The 17,573-nt window shown below is 43.5% G+C and overlaps 1 long non-coding RNA gene across 2 annotated transcripts in view; it reads left to right on the top strand.

The window, feature by feature from the left end:
• The window catches only part of LOC138471645 (uncharacterized), a 259,352-nt gene extending 245,448 nt beyond the window's left edge, over nucleotides 1-13,904 (top strand). For both annotated transcript variants that reach the window (XR_011268478.1, XR_011268477.1), the window contains exon 4: nucleotides 12,588-13,904. This is a non-coding gene — a long non-coding RNA (uncharacterized lncRNA). The remainder of the gene's footprint in view (nucleotides 1-12,587) is intronic.
• Nucleotides 13,905-17,573: the final 3,669 nt, after the last annotated feature.

The following is a 17,573-nucleotide window of genomic DNA, read 5'->3' on the forward strand; positions in this document are numbered from 1 at the left end:
AAGGTATCTGTTGTGCCGGTCTGAAACTGTCAAGTGATGCAAGGACTTGATCCATGTAGCCAACTAGAGCCAGGGGATAGATTTTATGTCTGAATTTTATGCTTTTTACCCCTTTCAGTTACCCTTTCATCGCACTTATTGTCGACAGGATGCACCCCCACCTCGTACATATATAAAACATATACCTTGTTGTAACGACTTATTGCGTCTGCTACGGGGAGGCTGTTACGACAGTTTTTTTGAAGTCTGAATAAGAGCTTAGAAAAAACATTCACCTGAGGCAGTCCAATACTCCAATCTTAGTATAATGCTGGGTTCCATGTGTTAATATCCCTGCAAAAATATCGCCATACAAAAATATCGCCATATTTTTGCTGCAATATTAAGCCATGGAACCTGCGAGGAACACCCCTGCAACCCCCATAACTTTTTTAATGGAGCGGGGGACACCCCGCAACCCCTGGTCCTAATTGCCCCATAAATTATCCCCACTAATAATATCGCCTATGGCCTTACCCCACGACCATATATATGGCGATATTATTGGTGGGGATAATATTACCTGATACCTAATGCTGTACTACCTGAGTTCTGGTTAGCGGAGACAGAGCAGCTAGGCTTGTCATGTGAGGGAGAGAGGGCTGTAGAATTAGTACAAATGAAATTGCAATAAAAAAGGTACAAAGAAACACAGACACACTATGTAATGTAAACATAAATGTTCTATTTAAATAATAGTAGGACCGGTTAATTTTTGGAGGAAAAAAGTACTATCATATTATATATAACCAAATTTATAAAAACACAACACTATTCTTGAAGGTATTCAGACCAAAGACCTAAGCATATACCCTTATTCGGAACACCAAACAGCATTTCTCCTTAAAATAGATAAAGCCGCCCATAGACAAATCCAACAGTACCTTGAAACCAACTCAATCCTAGGAAAGAGACAGTCGGGTTTCTGCAAAGGGCACAGAACCGAAACCGCGCTATTAGACTTAAAAAAACCAAATCACTAATATCCTCGACGATGGCAAGCCTGCCCTCCTCCTCCTCTTAGACCTCTCAGCAGCGTTTGACTTGGTTGATCACAACACCCACACCAATCATCTCACGCATGCTGCGCACTTCTCCAATCGCGCAACGACCTGGGTCACCTCCTTCCTAGAAGGCAGAGCTATGAAAGTGTTCTCCAACATAGCTAATGCAGAGCCCACTATCATTCACTGTGGTGTTCCCAAAGGATCCTGTACTGCCCCCACTCTTTGTAATCTTTTTACCAAGCCACTCTTCGATAAACTGGATGCACTTGGGATCACATATACAAACTATGCTGATGACACCCAAGTGCTCCTTCCCCTTACTGGGATCTACCACCAAGACACTACAACACTACAGCAAATCTACTCCACCATACAAGCATGGGTGGCCACTAATGGCTTCTGCCTCAATGGGGACAAGACTGAAATCCTCATTCTTGGGCAAAAGTCAACACTAACCAATCTTGACTCGTCATACCTTAACTTCCGTATCGACAACTTTGTCATCCCAGTATTATCCTCTGTTAAAACTCTCAGAATCCACATTGATACTACGCTATCCATGGATAAACAAGTTAGTGCCATTGTCTCAGCCTCTGCCTTGAGCACGAAACTTATCAATGCTATAAAACCATTTCTAACAAAGGACAACTGCCGCTACATTGCCAGAGCTACTATAGGAGCAAAATTGGACTACTGCAAAGCACTCCTAGCCGGCAGCTCTAAAAAGAAACATAGCAACACTCCAAACCACCCAAAATAACTCTCTCAGAGCTGCTCTTAGTATACCTAAAAGAGACCACATCACACAAGCAAGAAAGACCGCTCATTGGCTCCCAGTCAAAGACTGCATCACTTTCAGAATTCTCACAACCACACACAAATGCATCAATCACTCAGCACCTGCATACCTATCAGACATACTATCCAGAGCACAATCTACAAGGCCTACTAGATTATGCTACACTAACCAACTCACTGTACCACGCATCAATAGGGCCAAGGCAGGAGGAATTGGATTTCCCTATCTCGCCCCCAAGCTATGGAACGCGCTCTCTACTGTCCTTAGAGCTGAAACATCTCTCCATGCCTTTCGCAAAAATCTCAAAACAGCTCTCTTCAATTAATTGTCCACTCTCACACACCCACTTTTTTGTACACTCCAGTAATACGCATACTATCCACTCCTAGTAGGCTTGTATGTATTTTGTATGGAACAAAGCTATCCTCACCCACTGTAACAACCGCCACGTTGCCGTAGGGCTGCTGTATGTATCTATGTATGTAACTAAGCTATGAGCACCAATGTAACAAGCACCACGATGCCTATGGGCTGCCTTGTGCTCATCAAATGTAAATAAATAAATAAATAAACAGCAGTTTTTGTCAATTCAAAACCAATAATTACTTTTCAATTTCCGAGAACTCGGCCGAACTCTTTAAAATCTTCAAGGAGCTGGTCAATTGTGCTGCAGTCTCTACCTCTCCTGTTCCCTCCCAGGCCCTATGCACGGCTCTGGCCTATCATTTAATCTCTAAAACCCAGGACATCCTGTCCACCCTCTTGTCCTCTACTCCTTCCCCCTCCATTGTCTCCTCTACCTCCAGCACCCTTGCGTCCACCGCTCCTCCCTCTTTCTCTTCCTTTCCTCTTTTCTCCCCTGACGAGATTTATAGACAACTCTGACCTATGAAAGTCTCGTCAAAATAGGGTCTTCCATGCTCTTCCAAAAACATCAAGGGCCACATTGACAACCTGGTTCCTACCTTGGCCGACTTGCTTCTACTCTCCGCCCTCTGCAACTCATCCAGAATAGGACTGCAAGACTTGTCCTTGGCCCCAAGCCCAGGGATCATATCTCTCCAGGCCTGACATTTCTCCACAGGCTCCCGTTGTCTGAAAGGATCAAGTTGAAGACCCTCTGCATTGTCCGCAAGGCCTTCTGGGGCCGGGGTCCTCTCTACCTCCAACTTTCTCTTCAGAAATATCTTCTTACACAAGCTCTTCCCTCCTCCACCCCCAACTCCCTCAGGGTCAGTCACTTCTCCAAGCAACAAGTTGGTGGTTGATCTTTCTTCAGCTGGGGCCTCCCTCTGGAACAGCCTGGAACAGCCCCCCTGCTTCTATCATATCATTTCAGTAATACCATGGATAGTAGACCCTATCTGTTGTACCATGAAACTCAGCAAGAAATCATTGATTTTAATAACTCCAACTTAGTATAGGATAACACAGTTACACTCAAGGTAAGTAAAACCTATACTATAAGCAACTGAAAGGCAGGTGTAACCTAAGACTATTTTTGTGTCTGTCTAAAACAGACCATGCAAAGCAAAACCCAGTGTTACACTTTATGAATGACCCAAAGTTATGTTGGCAAAACCTAAGGCAGACTTTATCTGCACAGGCTAACAGCATGTCAGGGGAAGCAAAAACCGGTTATATAATTATCCGTACAGGAATAATAAACTGGGACCAACAACATTACTTTTCTGGCACAACCAATTCACAGGTGAGCAAAATAACCTTATATATATATATATATATATATATATATATATATATATATATATATATATATATATATATATATATATATATATATATATACCTTCGTGAATAGCAGAACATTTCAAAGGTAAGTAAACTTTTAGATACTTTGCAGAAAGGTGGGAGCATGCTTTCTCGTGATGTGAGGACAGTTTGAATCCTCTAGTGAAGTCTTGGTGGTCCTTTCACATCAGTTGAAGTGTTCAACAAATTACTCCCACCTGCCAATTATGGTAAGTTTGTCTGTGTAACTTAAATGTTACATTTATTTAAAATGAGAAAGGGGATACTATTACCAAAAGGGATCAAAAGATACTTTCTACCCTTCGCGAACTGTAGTTCTGCCTAGGTTAGCCAGCAAAAGTTAAAAGTGGAGGACCTAAGGCAACCTAGCAACAACAGGCACTTATTGCCAACAAGCTGCCAAAGAGGATACATTTGAAAATGGAGAGCCACGGAGAGCCCAAAAAATCACACCCATCAAAAGACTAAAATATTCTGTGAGTGTGTAAAAAGGTGCCCACTCATAGAGGTGTAAGAAAAAATAATACACCAGTAAAGTAAAAACTTCTGGAAGTTATGGGGTTGACAAAGGTCAGGCGATTTATCATTACTATGAAATTCTTACCTACCACAGGCCATCGACACCAGTGCCACGCACGATGTGCTAGGGCAATTCTCTTCTGAAATATAGTACCAATAGCAACCACAGACATGCGTCTTCTCGGTAGAGGATCAGTAATATAAATGAAGGGACGGTAAAAGATATACATTCATGAATCATACACCCGATTAAATCGGCATAATTAAATACTTTTTAATACATTTTATAGCATTGAAATTGTGAGTGTAATAGCATTCGATTGTTTCTGTACAATGTTCAAACATTGGGCAACATATCGAAAATTTTATTGTGAGCAGATTATGAAGACAGTTACAAATCATTTAAATCTGGAAGTCAACCTTTCAACAAGTTCCGCTTTAGGTGGACAGGGCTCATTTGCAATGTTTTGTGGCATTGTATGTGTCCTAGGAACAAAATCAGTATCGATTCCATGAGTATGCATGGCCAACACAGTCAATGTCAGATCTTTTTGTTTAAAGGTTTTATTTGTTTTTTTTACATGTAAAAACCTTTTGCCTTGTTTAATTTAATTCAAAATGATTACATTATTAGCAACTGGTGAAAAAAGAATGAAATAACATCTCCATCAATCATATTAACGAGCAGTATCTGCTTAGTCTTTTTTTGTTTTTCGGCTCTTAATGTTCTTGAACATTTCTAATAAACGTTTCACTGAGATAACGTTAGCCGAGTTTGATGGTCCTTCAACAGCACACCCCACCAGTCTTCAGTTGTTCTTCCGACATATTTCTTAGTAATTCCAGCCATTAATTGTGTTCTCGACTGGTCCATTTCAGGGCAAAATAGAACTAGATGTTTTAATGACTCCAACATTTTAGTTTGGCATAATCTACAGTATAATTTCAGCTTTTGGTCTGACCTTGCATTAATTATTTCTCCTGTTGGAAATAGATTCAACCTAAATCTCATATATTGGTCTCTGAACAGCCAGTTTGGAAATAACTCTATTTTGGTGAGGTGTTTAGTGTTCTTCCTTCAGGGAACGCTTTTCCATATTTCTTTAGATTTTGTCGTTCTTGTTGAGTGTTGATCCAATCCAAAGTACAAAGTTTCCACTTAATCTTATCTGGATTTTCAATTAACATTTCGATCTGTTTCGTCCAAATCTAAAATAATTGCTTGGCAAATTGATTTCCATTCACGCAGCGTAAAGTCAGTGTTTTGCATGATTGCTTGGTTTAATGCTGCAAAGCCACTTTTCTTCAGGGGATCCAGGCATTTGCGATAAAGGGCCAGCGATTTCCAGGTGATTATCGCCCTCATAGAGGTCAGGCCTACCTCCACACGCAGGGCTTGGATTGGGGTGCTAGAAGGAACTCGCATGACTCTTTTCCAGAACAATTCTTCAATTACAGCCCAGTTTTCTGAATGGAATGCAAATACGGTTTCTGCGCTTTATGTTAGAATAGGGACGACTTTTAGTCGATAGAATCTATAAGAGGTTTTATTGAGAATCTGCAGTATCTTTTCATCAGGAGTCTACCTTGACTGGCAAGATTTTTTGCTTTAGCTCTCAACTTTTCAAGTCTCGGCTTATCAGTGTTGCTGGTGTTTAAGCAAACTCTTAAGTATGTGAAAGCCGATACCTGTTGAATCTTTTCGCCATTTATGTACCAGGTGTTCGTTTTTTCCTTTGCTGTTCTTGTTTGGTCACCAAAAGCAATCGCCCTTGATTAAATGGGTTGATTCTTAGACCATTTGCTTGCACGTAAGTTTGTAGCGAGTCCAATTGACACTGTAGCCCTACTGGAGTGTGGTTCAGCAGGACTACGTCATCAGGGTAAAAATGTCTGTTTTTTATTTCCGTTTGATCCGCCGTTGCCCGATCAAACGTATGTCTATGGGCAAAGCTTGGTTTATTTATTCTTCTCAAATGGTTTCAGTAGTCCTGTATATTTCACTGTCGCCAGAGATCTTCTTTGTGCTTTTGATTTTATGACGGTCGCCAAATTTATGTATAGATGTGGTAGCTGATTTGCTCTTATCCTTAATCTATTACGTCCTGCTATTAGTTTGAGATCTGCGTCATGGGATCGTGTTAAATGCTGTGTAGTGCAGCACCAACTCAGCTCTAATAGATTATGGTCACTCTGTAATGTCTCCACTACTAGCATTGTAGTCGGAAACTTCATTATATTCTCTGATATAAAGATATAATCTAATATCTGGCCTTTTTTTCCCCTCTCCATGTTATTGATCCTGGTTTGTCGCCTGTAGGATGGTCGGTCATGAGGTATAGATTCCTTGCTCTCTCTTTCATCTGTGCTTGTATCTTGGTGGAATTGGTATGCCTATTATCTCTACTATTATAACATTTCGGGGACCTCATTCTTGGCACGCTCCCTAGTTCAAAGATTCCCCTAGTCTCATGCTTTGGTGCTGTTTTCTTAAATTGCTGGGTGAGTTGGGGAGTCTCTGCATTTTCCTGAATTATTGTTAGTAACTTTGGGATCTCTTTGACATTGTCTTCATTCTGGTTAATCACCAGTTCTTTACTTAGGGAGCTTATTGGTTCTTTTGAGACTTGCATTCTAATTCCATCAGTGATAATTAATTTGTTATGTTGTTATTGAACTACAGACGGTGGTCCTGCTGGCCGTCCGTATCACCTTAGTTTTCGGGTTTGAGCACACTCATCTTCGGAATCCAATGATACTGGAACACATGATTCCTCATCATTTATTGACCTTATTTCTGACTGGTCAGATGTCAAAATTGAGTAAAGTTGACAGATCCATAAGATCTTTAATTGATGTATCAATAATGGCTGTAGTGTCAGCGAGGTTCTTGTTCTCAGATAGTGGTACAAACAGTTTTTCTGCTTTTCTTGTTATTGCTGTTGTGGTTGTTACTTTGGGTCATGTTATGTTTTTGATGAATGTTTTACTTCTATTCGAATTCTGTTTTGTAACCACCGTAAAATTCTTGCTTTTCTTGTTTAGTACATTTTTCTCATCAAGTTTGCTTTTTTTCCTTATCTGTGTTCTCGCTGTGATTTTTACTGTTTGTGACAGTGCATATGGGTTACATTGTGATGTTTTGGAAAAGATGGTACACATCTTCTTTGTTGAACTATTTAGGTTCATCATTAAGGGATCCTTTTCACTTACAGTTTTTTGCTTGGTTATTAATTGTTGCATCTGTAATGAGTAGCTCATCGGTGTCATTTGTCATTGCCACCTTGTCACCTTCAAGTGCGTTCACTCCGGAATCTCCTTGGAGAGGTGCGTAAGGATGAGGCGTACTACCGTAAGCTACAACATTTGAGTGATTCTCAGAGTCAAGTGTATTCTTTGCTTCGCTGTTCAGAGGAACAGATGTATCCGTAGTTTTAGTAACTTGTCTCATCTATTCCGTTTGTGAAGCTGCTGATAGTAGTACTTTTTCCAGCAGAATAGAATGAAGGTTTAAATCTGCAGGTTCAAAAGCTTCTGACAGTCGGCGCGCTTGTTTTTCTTTTATTATTGGGTCCAATATTGTGTGGAGTAAAGAAGATACTTTGGCTGTGCTGTTATGCATGTTCTGTTGCACTCCTGTTACAAATCATTCAACATGGAGCATTTTCGAGTGTAACGTGGCGAGGTCAGTTGTTTGATCATTTATCTGTTCACCGATTTGTTCATATAACTTCATGAATGGTGCTAATACAGAAGAGAAGTCAAGGTCGAAATTACTACAAAGTCTTGATCTTTGCCTACATTTTCATGCACCACCCCTTCTGAGTATTTTAGATTTTTTCTATCTGTTTATATTCCTTTGGAGTGCGCATTTTGACTTTGGTCAGTAACTGAATCCAGATGCACTTTTGCAACTGTCTCATTATGGTTCTCCTTATAGGTGATCTTCTCCTGGTACTTTTCAAACGGTGTTTGTTTTGCCATATTACAATGTGACTTAGAAGAGGTTTGTAATGCCAGCCATTCCAAGATAGTTGGCCCTATGTGTAGTTTTAGATTGCTCTTATTGCTAACCTCTTCAATGGGGACTGTGTCGTACTTTTTTGCCGACTCCATTGTTAATGACGTTTCTAATAAGAGTTGGTTAGGGATTTCTAGATTGTATCAACTACGTCCTAGGTCTTCTGCCATAGATTGATGTTGCAGTTCAGTCATTGTTGAACCTTCATCTGTTTGTACACCCATTTGTGGACCACTTTATTTGTTGAACATTGTTTCTGCAAATATGGTGCAAGGAGGTTTTAAACTCATAGGTTTCCAGATATTCGGTTTCTTTGCCAGTAATTTGGCTGCTCGTCGCTCATGATAGGTTTAGTCATGCTTTCTTTTCAATTGAAGAAATGCGTTTTTGTGCTCTGGCACGTCTTTCAAGAAATATGTGTCCTGAATAGGCAGAGCGTGTTATTGGGTGTCATGTTGGTATTGTAATTGCAGTTGCGCAGCACAGAAACTGATCGGTGCGGTAGGGCGTGCTTCCCGTGGGGCGGTTGTTACACTATGCATCGCCCACGGCTCCAGCTCCTGAGCGTCCACCGCTCTCAAGACTGCTCGCCGCCATCTCGAGAAAGCGAGCAGAATGGATCAGACGGTGCCTCTCTCACCCCGTCGCCTTGTGGTACTGCATCTGGTAAGTACTCTATTGTGTCACCTCCTTCATTTGTTAGTTCCGCGTCTATCAGATTGCTAGATGTATCCACGGAGTCGTTCGTACATTCAATTTCACTTCCATTTCTCTCTTTACGGCACGTCGGCTACCCACTATTGGGGAGGTTCAATTCACACACTTGTGTGTTGATTAGGAAAGTGTTTATATGTGTGCCTGTCCGTGCTGAAATTTCAACTTCTACAGTGAACAGAGGTGAAGGGTGGATCTCATGTTGGAGGTGAATAGATGTTGGAGCTTGTAATTGTGAGGAGAAATTGTCACTGTCACTGTTACTACATACAGTAGAAGTTTGTGTGCTCACATGTTCTTTAGTGCACAGGTTTATCTCTGCTACAAGTTCGTCGCTTGCTACTCTTACCTCCTCACTCGCATCAGGCAGATTAGAATAGTCAGCTCCTTCACGCAGATGATTTCTCGGCAGAGCTCCAGGTTGAGCAAACGCTGTAGCAACAACGGCATGACTTGCCATCGTACTTACCTTCCAGCAAAACGTCTGTCTGCGATAAATGGGCTGACAGCTCACCGCTCCTAGGTCTGCTGTCAATTTGTAATTTCCAGAAGATGCTTCATGGCGGGCGGGCAGAGTCAGTGGATGTGCGTCCTTGCACACAGTCACACCGTCACTCTGCCTCGGCTCTGCCGACTGTGGGAATTTTGACCAAAAAGAAAACAGTTTGCACTGAAAACAGACTGGACAGCTCACACAGTCACTCTGCCTCGGCTCTGCCGACTGTGGGGATTTTCACCCAAAAAAAACACTTTGCAGTGAAAACGGACTGGGCAGCTCACACAGTCACTCTGCCTCCACTCTCACAATTTTGAACTCCATTTCCTGGTATATTGGCTTGGCCACCCATTGTTTGCCTCGTTTTGTAAAGGCCATGAGGAAGCATCCAGAAGGTTCCTGCAGTTTTTGCTTGTTCCCTCCCAATGTTCTCGTTGTGCGCAAGTACAGCTAGTCTTGTTCTGTCCTCCATACTGTCTATGCCGAAATGCACCCTTTTGGGCCTGTACTTTAGGCACATTTTATGGAACACCTCAAAAGTCTCAGTTCTGACAGAATTCTGTGAGTCCCTGCACATCTCTTGAAAGCGTTTTATCGTACACAATCTTCTCAAGTGCTTTGTGTGGAGGGGAACATGGCACTAACCACTTCTTCTTGCGTTCCTGCTCCTTCGATAAAGGTCCATGTGTACATTTGTGGAAATGTTGGTTTTCTGTCCATGAGTGTACGTTGGAACAATGGTGCCTCAATGAACGCCATTTTTCAAGTAGAATTTCTACAGATCCATCACAAGTTTTGGAGCTCCACCAAAGACGGTTGCTGATAGACTTGACACCACTTTAAAATATTTTCCAATCCCTTCTTTTTACCAGCAGCTGTCATTTTCTTATTGACTGATATGGCAACTTGCCATACATCAAATTGATGCTGAATGTGTGGAATCTGCTCTCGCATGGCCTTGGTTATTGAAACGTGCCTGTCAGTGGCTACAAGGTCTATTTGCATTCCCTGGATTCCAGATTTTTGACGGATCTGATGAAGCCATGTTGCTCCATGGCCACAGAAGATGTACATTCAGACACCTGCACGATCACCGAACTCACAATTTCTTTACTTTCCATGTCTTGAAAGTGGTATGTGCAGTACTTTGCAGAGAATCCGGGATTGTCACACTGTCCGTCGCCAGCTAGCCTGAAATGTTTGCCAGAGAATGTACTGTCCATTGACATCTGTTTGATTTTGCAGTCTTGACTAATAGCAGAGTATAAGAATTCCCTTTGATATTTGCAGTACTGGGTTTTAGCAAGGAACTCGACTCCCACAAATTTACAGAAACTGGAAATCTTACCGAAAGTCAACCCGCTGAACATAGTAGTTTTCCAGCAGGCCTAAATGTGGGTCGGTAGGTCTGATATAGTGGCACCGTTCAGGCGATACAAAGGGATCAGCTGGCCATCAGTGAATGTTAAGGGAGTGCTATGTTTGTGAGGAATGTGCAGTCCCCTCTCCACGTGTCTCATCTGACCTTTGCAGTGCTGGACTCCCTGCAGCTGCTGCGCTGGACACCCATGCTAGCCTACCTACGAACAGGTTATAGAGGATGTAGCCAATATCTTGTAAGGGCTTTATTTTGCTGAGATGTGTTTGTGATAGCTGAGTGTAGTCCTTAAATACCCTTGACGAATCAATTTGTTGCAAAACTGCCTTTAGTTTCTGCACCTTGATGCATTTACCTTCACCTGTTTTTATCAGTATTTTGGCAATATTTCAAGTTCCATTACAGTGTAAATACTGTTTGCTTTTTGGGAGCTATTTACGGCAGGGGAATTAGCACCGCAATAATTACAGACAATATTTGACAGTCACTTCTCTAGGGCTAATCCCTCCAGATGAATAAACGCCTGAGGAATTTAAAAGACTCGCAATTTGGCAAGACGGTAAAAGTGGCCGTAATTGTGCGACCCCTCCCACTTTTTTCTGTTACAGCTGAAATCGTAATGTGGCCCACAGTTTTACAATACGCATTGGCTGAACCTCCCAAAAGCACCCTGTTTTTGGTCCTCCCTGGAGGTCTCCTTCAAGAGCTCTCCATCTGTCTTCTTTAGACCCTCATGGGTGCCCCACATGTCATGGAGCCCTAGCTCAGTAATCGAATATATAAAGTGTTTACTCATGGTGTGGTTACCGCCTTGTTCAGCTTTTTCTGTCCCGAGATTATGTTAGTATACCACCACCTCCGAACTGAGCAACATCTTAATCCAATGTTATGGGACAAAGAGCCACCCCGGCTTGGATAGAGCTTGCACCTAGCTTTGATCTGACTGCATCCTTTAGGTTTCGCCTGCCTACTTTGCCCAGAGATCTCAGAATGTATTTTTTTGCCACTACTAATTCAGAGAGTGTGTGAGAGAGTGAGAAAGAGGTTTTGCCTTCTAACAATGTGATCTCAACATTAACCGAGTTACTGCTATGCTCTCCTCTTTTGCCCTGTGGCACTGTCCCACATCGGTGGCCCCATAGAAAGCAGAGTGGCACTCAGGAATTGGGTACTTCCGACCTGCACCCATCCATCAACACCACAGGTTTCACATCTGCCTTTTCCACAGTCCCACTAATGCCCCGCCTCCTTTTTTCTTACAGAGCTAAGCGCAGCGAGACCACCAACAGTGACAGACGGGCGATATACCAGACCACTTACATTACAATACATGACATTACATCCTGTGCCGCCCAGAAAGATCTGGGGCTACAGACAGAATAGCCCATGTGGGTTGCAACGTTCCCAGGACAACCTTTGCCAGCATCCCAACTAAACTTACCACCCCACACTAGGCCCCCTAAAACATTTCCCTGTTTTACTCTCTTAAAACCTCAGCCGACCCCTTACTACCCTGAAATCTATCGCCTTGACCAATACTTCCTTATCTAGCATCCATCTTCAAAACACCTAAATATTCACACATGAATATATTCGTTAAGAATCATATACAAATAAACAAATAATAATATAAAATCATATAAATGTAAAGTGGCAAAATAATAGCCAGCCAAATTCATTTGCCTCCTCAATTCTAAACATACAAACAAAACAGCTCATCATTCTTTCCTCTCCAAGAGTCATTTGCTAGAGGCACGTGGACGTTTTGCACTCTGAATATATATATAATTACACAATGCCTTTCTCACATGATGCCAGCAAGTCATTTTCTATTATTGCAGAAGAACTACATCACCCAGCATTCCCAGAGAGAGGAGGAAAGATGAACCGATTAACCAAAGTTAACCCAAGTGTCCGTGACCATGTAAACTGCAACTGGCAATATGTGGAGGTGAGACCGCTCAACAACCTAATAAACAGCAACCAGTAATGTAGCAATCAAGAGCCGCTGCATGAACCAGAGTCAGTGGAAGAACAGCGCGTACACAGATCACTCCAGGGACATTGTGCTTTCCTGGGGGAGAGACACGAAATGGCGCCCCAGTCAAACGAGCAGACTGACAGACCAACAAGGCCCTCACATGAACTGGGACTCAAGCAACATACCTCAGCACTGTGGGTTGCCATTGCAGATCCCCGGCGGCCTTGCACACGAGAAAAGAGCCAGGCTTAGACCCCTTTTGTTGTTTGTACCATCTCTTGGTGTGGGGGGAATAGGGAAATATTGACTTGGGGGAACCAATGAGGAGGACTAACCAATCGGAAGAAGAAGAGTTAAAAAAGGGAAGCTTCAAAAGTTTTTCCTAGTGAGATCAGAGGAGGTTTAGGTGGACCAAAAGACCAGGCGGAGGAAGGACGGTGGAGTGGAGAGTGGAGAAAGATTAGACAGGTGGTGAGAACAGTGAGGTATTGGTTTCTGAGAGGAATTGTTCTCGAAGTTAGATTGCAGTGGGAGGAGAGAGGGAGTGAATGAGATACTGGGGAGATGAAAGGAAGGAGCTAATGTAAGAAAAGGGTGGGAGAAGTAGTGATGTGGATTGGGGAGGTTAGTATTGGTGTGGAAAGGGGAGAGTAGTAGTGGTTTGGAGAGGGAAGAGTAGAATGGTGTGGAGGGGAGAGTAGTGGTGTGTGGAGGGGAGAATAGTGGTAGTCTGGTGATCGCAGGGTAGAGGTGGTGTGAAGAGGGGAAGAGTAGTGGGTGTGTGGACAATGGAGAGCATTAGTAATGTGGAGAGAGATTAGCGGAGAGTAAGGCAGGAGGATGGCGGTAGATCATATATAGTAAACATTAGAGGGATAGAGAAGGACGTGTCAGTGAGAGTGAGGACAGTAGGTGGGTGGAATAGGAGGGTGGAGATCAGGGAGAGCAACAGAGTGACATAGGGAGAGGAACATCAGAGTACGGAAGGAACAACAAGGGTGAATACCTGAGTGTCTGAAAGGCGCAATCCTTAAGTCACTCCTGTGTGCAAAGCCATTGGATAAGGAATCTTGGGTAGAAAAGCCTAAAGAGAGCTACTTTTTTTAGATAGTAGGAGTAGGGTTAACCGATTTCTAGTACTAGTCCAGGATTGAGGGATGTTTGGGTTAGGGTAGGAATGCCCGTTCCTATGTTGGAGATAGAGGGATGGCTATTAGGCCCACTGCTGATATAAAAATAAAACCACTGTGCTTTCAGTGACTATATGTATATGTATGTGTGTGTGTGTGTGTGTGTGTGTGTGTGTGTACATACATTCTCTCACATACATATATATATATATATATATACATATTAAACGGCCCGTGTGAGCGGCCGTGTAGTTATGGTTAAGTTGTTAAACCCTAGGAAGACCACTTTTTTGGCGGCTTATAACTTCTCTACCCCTGGAGGAATCCTCACCAAACTTTGCAAAAAAAGTATATGGGCCGCTCTGAATTTCTTGGGCAAGTTTTGTGAGGTTTCATGCAGAAGGGGCAAAGTTATAGGGGGGGGTCCCAAATGTTTTTTTTTTCATAGACTGAATGGGTAAAAATTTGCGCATGGCTACAGGCCGAACGGCTGGATGGATTTTAACCATATTTGTGGCAGGAGCGGGGGCTTGGTTCAGAAAGCGTGCTTTTGTGTGTTTGGTGGAAATCTGACCACTTCTTTTGTTGCAAAGAACTGAAATGTATGTCTCAAAAATGTAGTGATATCTGGCTACGCTCAGCAGACCTATTTCCCTGTTCGCTCTGCGGACAAAAGTCTCATTGGCTTGCAGTACGCCGTGATGTCGGCGAACATTGGACGCGTCCTCTGGTTGCGAAAAGCCGCCATGGTGTATCGGAGGATATGCCGCGCCGGAAGTGGTTGGAAAACATGGTTTGCAGGTTCGGGTGAGTGAAAGAGGGGATGAAAAGTTTGGGGGAGTGAAAAGCGGAAAATATGATATATTTGTTTAGTTCAAAGAAGACAGTGGTGTGCGAGGGGAGGACGCGAGCAATGCAGCAATTTGCAGGTAGCTCCTCAGGCGACAACCTTCTTTGGCGACTTCATGGACGCTCCATTGGTAACGCGGAGTGCATTGCAGATGATGCGAAGAAATTGACAATGTGTTGTGCTGTTGCCTAGGGGTGCTGGTGCTTATGTTGACTTTGTGGGTTTCCATTGTGTTATGGCGGTGGGATGGGCTGTCGGTGGCTGTGGTACGTTTGTGAAGTGTGGTACGTGGCCATATGTTCCTGTGCATGCCTGCATTGCCTTGTAGTGGTTGTGGGCGAGGCGTAGGGTTTTGGTTGCATGGGCTGATGCCTGGGAGAGCAGTGAGGCAATTTTCAGGTGGCTCATCAGCCTACTATCTTCTGTGCGAACTACGTGGACGCTCCCTTGGGAATGGGGAATGCATTGCCGATGATGCAAAGAAATTGAGAATGGGTGACATTGCCACATGGAAGGATTTTTTACCATCATAGTTTTGCGATATGGACCATTTACGCAGCTACTCACATATACTTCATTGGCGGATAGCTGCACAGGTGACTATCATTTTTTGGTGAGTGCAGGCAGACTCCATTGGGGATGAGGAGTGCATTGGATACAATATGAGGTTATTTTCCGGTCAGTGTACTATATTGTGTTGTGCCTGCAAAGCCCCTACTTCCTTGTGTGCATAACAGTCTGGCCACTGGTTGGAAGTACGTTTGAGAATGTTGCCTTGGTTGGGTCCGTTAGTATACCCATACATACCTGTATTTAGGAAAGGTACATGGCCACATGTTCCCATGCATGGCTCTATTGCCTTCTAGTGGGTGTGTCCAAGGACTAGGCTCCCGGGTGCATGGGCGGAGGCCATAGGCCTCCGCATGTACCCAAGAGCCTAGGCCTTGGCCACAACCCCCGCAACGCAATGCAACTATGTATGGGACCACTGTGATAATGGTATGTGGATTGCACACATATGTATAAAGAGTGCATTCCCTTTGCTTTAGCTCATTTGGATAAGTTAATATAACCATACCTTCTGACATCCCGCTTTTGGCTACGGTTGACGGTGGTTATGTTGACGTTGTGGGTTCCCATTGTGTTGTGGCGGTGGGTAGGGGTGTCCGTGGCCGTGGTATGTTTGTCACGTATGGTATGTGGCGCCATGTTCCTATGCATGACTCCATTGCCTTGTAGTGGTTGTGGGCAAGGCCTATTCTTTTGGGCGCATGGACGGAGGCCGTAGGCCTCCACATGTACCCAAGAGGCTAGGGCTTGGCCACAGCCTTGCTTCAGGGGGGGCAGTAAGACATTGCCACATGGAAGGATTTTTTTACCATCACAGTTTTGCGATATGGACCTTTTACGCAGCTACTCACGTATACTTCATTGGCTGGTAGCTGCACAGGCGACTATCATTTTCTGGTGAGTGCAGGCAGACTCCATTGGGGATGGGGAGTGCATTGGAGACAATCCAAGGATATTTCCAGTCGGTGTACTACTGTGTGTATGGCTAGGGCCCTTGGACCTAACAGTCTAGCCACTGGTTGGAAGTAGGTTTCAGAATGTTGCCTTGGTTGGGTCCGTCACTATACCCATATGTACCTGTAGTCAGGAAAGCTACGTGGCCACATGTTCCCATGCATGGCTCTATTGCCTTCTAGTGGCTGTGTCCAAGGACTAGGCTCTTCGGTGCATGGGTAGGCCTTGGCATAACCCCTGCAACGCAATGCAGTCATGTATGGGACTACTGTGATATTGGTATGTGGATTGTACACATATGTATAAAGAGTGCATTCCCTTTGCCTTAGCTCATTTGTTTAAGTTATTGTAACCATACCTTCTGACATCCCACAGACTTAGTGTCCTAAGGTACTAACGTTTGCAGATTCATTGTGGAGAACATGTTAGACTTTTTACAGCAGCAGTGGTGAGACATGCCACCATTTGCCTTTGGACTGGTGGGGCCGTGAACAGATGCTTTGATTCAGGGAGTGCAGTAAGACTTTGGAACATGCATGGGAGCACTGTGATAATGGTATCTCAATTGCACCCATATGTGTACAGAGTGCATTTCATTTGCCTTCGTTAACTTCGGTAAGTTATTATAACCATACCTTGCTCCATTCCACACACTTTTAAAAATGTGAATGTCCTAAGGTACTCGCCTTTGTAGAATCATTGTGGAGGACATGTTACACTTGCTACAGCAGCATTGGTGAGATATGCTACCATTTGCGTTTGGAATGGTGTGACCGTGAACAGAGCCTTGCTTCAGGGAGTGTAGTAAGACATTGGGACATGAAAGGATTTTTTTACCGTCACACTTTTGTGACATGGACCATGTACCTAGCTACTGACATATAATTCATTGTCGGGTAGCTGTACAGGCGAATATCTTCATAGCCCATTGGGGATGGGGAGAGTATTGCAGATGATATTGGGATATTTCCATTCGGTGTACTATGTTGCGTTGGGAGTGACAAGCCCCCACTGTCTTGTATGCATGGCTAGGGCCCTTTGAACTAACAGTAGACACTGGTTGGAAGTAGGTTTCAGAATGTTGCCTTCTTTGGGTCCGTTTGTATACTGATATGTAACTCCAGCATACACCCTTAGAAATATGCATGTCTCCCGTGGGTGCTTACCATTACAGAATGGTTGTGGAGGACATTTTGCAGTTGGTATACCACCAGAGGTGGCATGAAATGCCTGCACTTGCATATGGTGTACGTCATTGGACTTGTTGCCGTTCATGGACTGACATGCCACCATTTGTGTTTGGTATTGTGTGCCCATGATAATACCCTGTGCTTTGAGAGAG

This window comes from Ambystoma mexicanum, chromosome 8 (genome assembly GCF_040938575.1).
Source record: "Ambystoma mexicanum isolate Mex_15411 chromosome 8, UKY_AmexF1_1, whole genome shotgun sequence".
Taxonomy (NCBI): domain Eukaryota; kingdom Metazoa; phylum Chordata; class Amphibia; order Caudata; family Ambystomatidae; genus Ambystoma; species Ambystoma mexicanum.